Source organism: Tupaia chinensis, unplaced genomic scaffold (genome assembly GCF_000334495.1).
Source record: "Tupaia chinensis unplaced genomic scaffold, TupChi_1.0 Scaffold150243_1, whole genome shotgun sequence".
Lineage (NCBI taxonomy): Eukaryota > Metazoa > Chordata > Mammalia > Scandentia > Tupaiidae > Tupaia > Tupaia belangeri.
This window is the reverse complement of record NW_006210084.1, coordinates 2,074,007-2,081,089: the sequence shown is the minus strand read 5'-3', so window position 1 is coordinate 2,081,089 and position 7,083 is coordinate 2,074,007.

Below are 7,083 nucleotides of genomic sequence, written 5' to 3'. Positions count from 1 at the left end.
ATTGCCCACAATTACCATGGTCCTTGCATATCAGGTTCTGACAACTCACATTTGAGCTCAGTTTACAAGTAGTGGCTGTTGGGCAATTACCACTGACGGGCACTGTGAAGTCCAGGAGATCCGTTTTAGTAGAGCCTATGGTGTGGTTTAGACATTGGTCATTCTTGCTAGGTTTTGAACAAAAGGATTATATCATCTTTTCTAAAGTCTGAAGGTTATGAAAACTGCATCTCTGAAACAGTTGATTAAAGAGAACAATTAAATGGAAAACATAAAGTTTGGATACTAAATTAAACAAAAAGCTATAAAAGAACATTATTAGAATAATTGGGGAGTTATTATATCAATTATATTAGATAATATTGTACTGATGTTAAATACATTAGGTGTGATATTGTATATTATGGTTTTAAAGAAGAATGTCCTTTTACTTATTAGCTAAAAGCTACAGTCTTTTGTGGTGATGTGTCATGATGTCTATGACTTACTATCAGATGTTTCAAATAGAGATTATACATGCATAGGGCCAGGTGATATCACACTAGCCACACAACTTGAACCACATGGAAAAGGTCCTGGGTTCATATCCTGAGACCTCTTTGAGCATGTCAGGTGTGCATATGCTGGTGATTGGACCAAATGTGACTGACACGAAGTCTCTGTTTGGAGTGCCTCTTTTCTCTCTCTTTCTCTGAAGAAATAAATACATAAGCTTTGAAATACACACACACACACACACACACACACACACACACACACACATATATATTGCACATATAAACAGAAAAGGGGAAGAAGAAAGATGAGTAAGGAGACAGGGGCTAAGGTAAATGTTGAAACACACTAATAGTCAGTAATCCTTAGTCAGTGCTTCCCAGCCTCCACACTATTGACATTTGGGGCAGGTCAATTTTTTCCTGTGGGGCTATCTTCCACATTTTAGGATCTTTAGCAGAACCCCTGGTCTTCCACTACTGGGTGTCTATAACAACCTCCCCACTAGGTGTGACAATTTAAATGGTCTCCAGATACTGTCAAATAGTCACAGGGTGGGGGGGGATCATATTTGTTGAGAACCATGGACCTACGTGAATAGTCAAGGTTATTTGTTGTAATCTTCTTTTAACTTTTGTAAATTATCGAAATTTTTCAAAATTAGACTATGGGACTCTGAGCTCAGAAAATAATTCTCTCAGTGGAGAATTATTTTCACTAAGAGAACATTGAACTAGAAAAGTAAAAATGGGACCAGACAGTGGCACATGGTAATGCAATGCTCTGTGAGACTGACTGACATGTATAGGTTCTGGGTTAACATCCAGATACATCCCTGAACCTACTAGTCACACATGTGCCAAATATCTAGGACTGGCAGAGGCTAGGGGAAGATTACAACATCAATACCATAATGGGAGTGCTGTCTCGCTCTCTCTGAAAATGACTTTACATCAATAAAACTGATCAAGGCTTAAACATTTAGCATCAGTAAGGTTTATATTTAAACTCTGTGATTATGATTTGAGTCCTCTGAATGGCTATTTTGTTTTCCCCCAGATAGGAAGCTTCCAAGAATGCTGAGCAGGAAGTTCTTGTTATGCACAATGTTGACTTTATGGGCCTTCAAATCCTGGACCTGGGTGGTCATTGTCATGTGACCCCTATTGGAGGATGCCTCCAAGTTGACAACTTTTTACTCATTTGTTCAAACAAATGCAATCAACACCAGCAGGTGGCATTGTGGTTAAGGCACTGGGTTCCCATATGTCTGACCACAGTTCAAGTCCTGGACCCAGAAGCTTGAGAATCACTCTCGGCACGTGTGCATGCATGCACAAAATCCCAAGAGATGAATGGAGGAGAAGGGATTGTGGCATGGCCAACCCCCCAGGGGATGATTTTCTCACTTTCGCTCTCTCTGTCTCTCTCCAGTGAGCACACATACCCTGTGGCAAAAACAAAAACAAAATACCAAACAAACAAATGCTATCATTGAAAAGTTGCCACACACAAACTCCTGTACTCAATGCTGATATAAAAAGTTGTGGTGATTTGGGATCTAGTTAGGACAAGTACAGGGTTGGTGACCACTGCCGATCTCAAGGGTGAGAGTTGGAAGCCTAGGAATCATGTGACATCCCATGTCTGTACATTCTCACCATGCAGAGACACATCCAACTAACCATTCATTAACACCCAGAAGGCATGATTAAGTTATTGTGCCCTCGCTTCCATATATTTAATTCACCTCTCCAAAAACAGTGATCACCAGGTAGAGTGTGGACTCCAGGGATGTGAGACTTGCCTCAGGCCTTAAGGAAATCACAATTGGCTGGGAGATGTGGACAAACAAGTGATCCCTGTAATTCAGTGTGGCAAGGCTAATAAGGAGAGTTAAGGCTGCAGTGAATATATTAACAAGGAAATGTTTATTGAACATCAACTAAGTACAAATATGAAAAAAAGTTTTTTAAGTGGTATGAGCTCTCCGTGAGCTTACAATCTAGGGCGATTCTATGATTCCCAGTTGTTAGTAATTTTACAAGGTACTATTTCCTCAGAGATGCAAAGAGTGGCTACCTGTGAGTTATAGGGAGGCAAGGTGTTCCTTTGGAGGCAGAGGTATTCAGGGGCTGTTTTCTGCAAGTGGTAGCATTTGACATGGATTTTGAAGAATGGGTAAATTTTGAATAGTTACAGAGAAGTATGTTGGTGGGTGGAGAAAGAAGACTTTTTTAGCCAGAAAAAAACAGCATGAACAAAGACATGGAGGTATGAACATAGAAAACATGTGTCCAGGGAATGATAGATGAATTGCTTTAAAAGTAGCAGAGTATTCTCCTATGAAATCAGTGGGGTGCTAGGCTAGAAAAGAAGGTCTGGCGAGATCATCATGGGTATTTATTTTCTGTGCCAGTGATTCTTGCTTTCTTTGTCTATTTTGTTCACTGATGCATCCCTGGCTCCTAAAACAGCATGTGGCACGAAGTAGACACTGTCAGTATTTGTCATGTGCATTAATGAAGGTGTGTACCTGATAATGACAGAAGCTGATTCATATAGTCCTTGCAGCAGTCCAACAAGGGGTTTGGAATTATCCCACTTGTTCAGAGGAGAAAGCAGATGTTTTGGTGAGGATAAAGAAACTGCTCAAATTCACACGGATGCACAGAGGTGGAGCCCATGTTCAAAGGCAGCTCTGTCTGATTCTAGATCCCATGGTTTGATCTTATTTCTGTTTTATTCCTCCCTTGCTTTTACACAAATAGTAGCAAGCTGTGCATATTTTGGCAGCTTGCTTTTTTAAATTTAATATATCTAAAGCTTCTTTCCAAATCAGTACATGATGAAATCCCTCATTCTTTGTTATTTTTTTTTGCTTTTGTTTGTCTGTTTGTTTTCTGCACAGTGTTCTATTTTGTGGTTGTAGATTAATTTATTTAGTCTACCCCATAATGATGGACACTTAGGTCAAGGAGTACGCTCGTTTGCAATTTAGGTATAGACTTCTAAATCACTCCCTTCTACCCCAGTAGGGGATTGTCAAAATGCTGCTGCATAAAATATGACAGTGGGTTTCCCTGTAGCTATACCGACTCTGTGTTTTCTAATTTTCAGTACTTCCTCTGTACAATTTCTCCAGTGACCACCAAAAATCCACCTGAAATCATATCTTTTTCCCAGTTTCTTTGGTTTAAAATAAAATCTTAAGGGTCAGCTGGTGGTGTAGTAGTTAAGGCTGGATCCTACATGGCAGAATCTGAGTTTCCAGTCCCAGACTCAGTGACTTGCAAAACATGTTGGCCATGTGTGCAAATGTGCCCAAAAGTCCTGACACGAAACTGGAGGGAAAGGGATTGTGGTGTGGCTATTTGGGGGGTGCTTTCTCATTTTCCCTCTCTATGTGTGTCTATCTCTCTGTGAAGAGTATACATGCCCTGCAGCAAATTTTAAAAATATGTTTACTTTTAAAAATATAATTACAAAAGTAGTACACATTCGTTATAGGGAATAAATGATACAAAAGTAGACAGCAACAACAACAACAAAAAGCAAACCTCAATCTCCTTTTAGATAGCACTGTGGACCCATTCTTCCCGACTGGTTTTCTATGCCTGTCCTGTGTACACAGATACTATTTTACAAAGTGGATAATATTGTTCCCACGCTTTGTAACCAGCTTTGTTCAGTAAATCACATGCCTGGCATTAGCCTGAGTAACAGTGATAGAAGGATAAAGAAGATGTGGTCACAGCCCTTACAAGCTGTGTGCCCGGCTTAGTGCATCCACTTGACATCCTGTGTTTACCTTCATGGTTACAGATGCGTGAACAAGTATGACAGCCTTCTAGTCAAGGGAGCTCAAGACTTAATCTGTCACCTCTTCTGCATTTAGCTCTGGGACGCCTCTCTGAGCAATGAAACCTGGCCATTCTATATGTTTTTCTCCTCAGCAATACAAGGCTAATTATAATTGTCCTTCCAGATTTACAGAGCTGGAGAATTCAGTGAGCTCAGAGATGCAAATATACTTGGCCAAAGTAAAAAATCATTTCAAGGCAGGACTGTATCTGACTTTGATGGCAATCTCTGCACATCATATTGGGGGACTCTAGGCACATGGCCTCAGCCACAGGACATGTGAAGTCGTCACAGAATCATTCACGAAGTGAGGTTCAAGTTTGTATGTATAGACCTGTGAGAGGAGAGCCAGTTAACCTGGATTTAATTCTCTTAGTAATTCTCCCTGACACCTAATTAGGAAACACAAATAATTCGACAGGCTGTGAGAGGGTTGTGCTGTAGCTCTTGGCTGTATAATCACACAATTAGTTTTATTGTGTAGGTTGGTAAATCATATAATGAAGTAGTCGAAAATAATTAGGAAAAAAATTTTAAATTTGGTTGTTAAGGTACAAATTAAAATTATTTTACCATAGTTAAGCTTTTGATTAGTATTACATTTCTGCCTGACTAAAATGATTTTGTAATGAATATATTTTTGAGTGTCTGCTTTCATGAAGTATAGCATTAACGTTTAGTTTTTAATGGCCTTCTTCTTCCTCTTTACGGTATTTTCCTGTCCCCCTTGTCATAACAGAAGTGACATCATAAAAATAGTAGATGGAGGACCAGCAGATGGTGTAATGGTTACGTCACTGGACTCCCACGTGGTCAACCATGGTTCAAGTCCTGGACCCGGTGTCTTAAAACTCATCCCAGGCACAGGTGCATGCATACCCAAAATTTGGAGAAGAGAAGGGATTGTGACATGGCCATCCCCCCCCTTGGGGGTGATTTCTCACTTTCTGTCTCTCCTTCTCTCTAGTGAGCACAGCCCTAAAACAAAAAAAAAAAAAAAATCTGTGAAGTTATTTTCACCCTGTTAATGTAGCATATAAGGAAGAGTCAGTTAGAAAACTAGTACCTTTTCTATGAGATCAAAATACTTTGACTACTGTGCTGAAGCCTGATTCGATGATGAGAGTTATGGTCTAAGGTAGAAGAGGATGCAGCCTAATTCAGAGTATATCAACAGCAGGATTAACAGGAGCAAAAAAACTTGGTTAGTGTTTCTACTGATTCCGTGGGACAGGAAACTCTGCAGGACAGGCCTCTCTGCAAATGATGCCATGGACTCCCTTCCAGCTCCAGGGGAGCACACCAAGCTGGGCACAAAAGAACGATGGCTATCACTAAAACTGGGAGCTTCTAAAATTCATCCAGAGTCATCTTTTTTTTTTTCCTTACTCTCTCTCCGCTTTCTTAACCTTAACCCTCATTGTATGTTAACCCAGGAAATATCTTCAATACCATCTGCTTCCAAATGTAAAATAGTACTTGAAGATGCCTTGAGGTACTTGTAAAGTTTGGGATTCTACTGGGTTGTCTGAAAAGTCATAATGCCTAGAAATATAGAAAAATACATCATGACTTTTCTAATGACCCAGTATAGCCCAACCATCATTTACAGAAAAAGAAACGCTCCCTTTTTCATAACACCCTCTGTAGCACTGTATCACTTAATATTCTGAAAATGATCTTTGTAAGTCCAATGAGATAAGAATGATCAAAATCTGGGTCACTTTTAATTTTGTTGGATTTGTATAGTGTTATTCAGTGTCAGGGATAAATAACTGAATAGATGTAGTTTTGGCTTATCTGATACCTGAAATGAACATAATTATTTATTTCTCAGTAGCAAGTCTCTAAAGATGCAGCTTAATCCTGGCTCCTTGTCCCAAATATTCCCAGGTGTATGAGGAAGCCTGTAGGTTGGCATTGTGCTTAGTTGTGGCACAGTGTAATACAGAGTTTGGAGAAGAAAGCCTCAGTGTTTGGTCTCTTACAACTAGTTGCATACCCCTAGCAAGAGCTTTGCCTAAGGTGAGTTTTGGGCAGCCTCTAGTGGAGGAGTCCAACCCGGTGGGGCTCCAGGACCCGTCTGAGCCCTTTGACCTTTGAGCATCACTTCCGGTCGGTTCAGTGAGTTGGCAAGGCCGCAACTGTATGCCCCCCAACCTTGGAACAAGCTTGGGTCACTTAGCATGTTGGCAAGGCCACCTGCTATTCGCTCCGGGACTGTGATAGCCTTGCTGGGAAGTGACCCCCCTCTGACTCCCTGATATATTACTATAAAAGAATTACATAGTTTTCCCATACATATTTGTAGCAAGATTTCCCCAAAATTCCCTGACTGCTCCCCTTTACCCTGACCATTTACTGTTAATTACGCTTCATTGGGCACAATAAGGGGTGTGCTAAAGTTCTTCTTGATCTGTGGAAGGCCTTTCAAAACATATTTTTATAAACTTAAAAATTACCTCTTAGGCAGAAACTGACCCAGGACACCCCTGCCTCACTGTAGCTAATGTTCTGACAAAGTACATGACGGTGGTGCCACAAGCACAATAAGAATGCCTAGGTGTGCCACAAAGTTTTCCATTAACTCATTAGTCACTTCACCACCAGTAGAAAAGGCTGTATCCCTGCCCTCATCAAGTGAACACTAACTTCACCCTTTCTGGATAGGTAAATATATTAGGATTCCTTTAATTAATTTTACATCTCTATAAAATTATATAA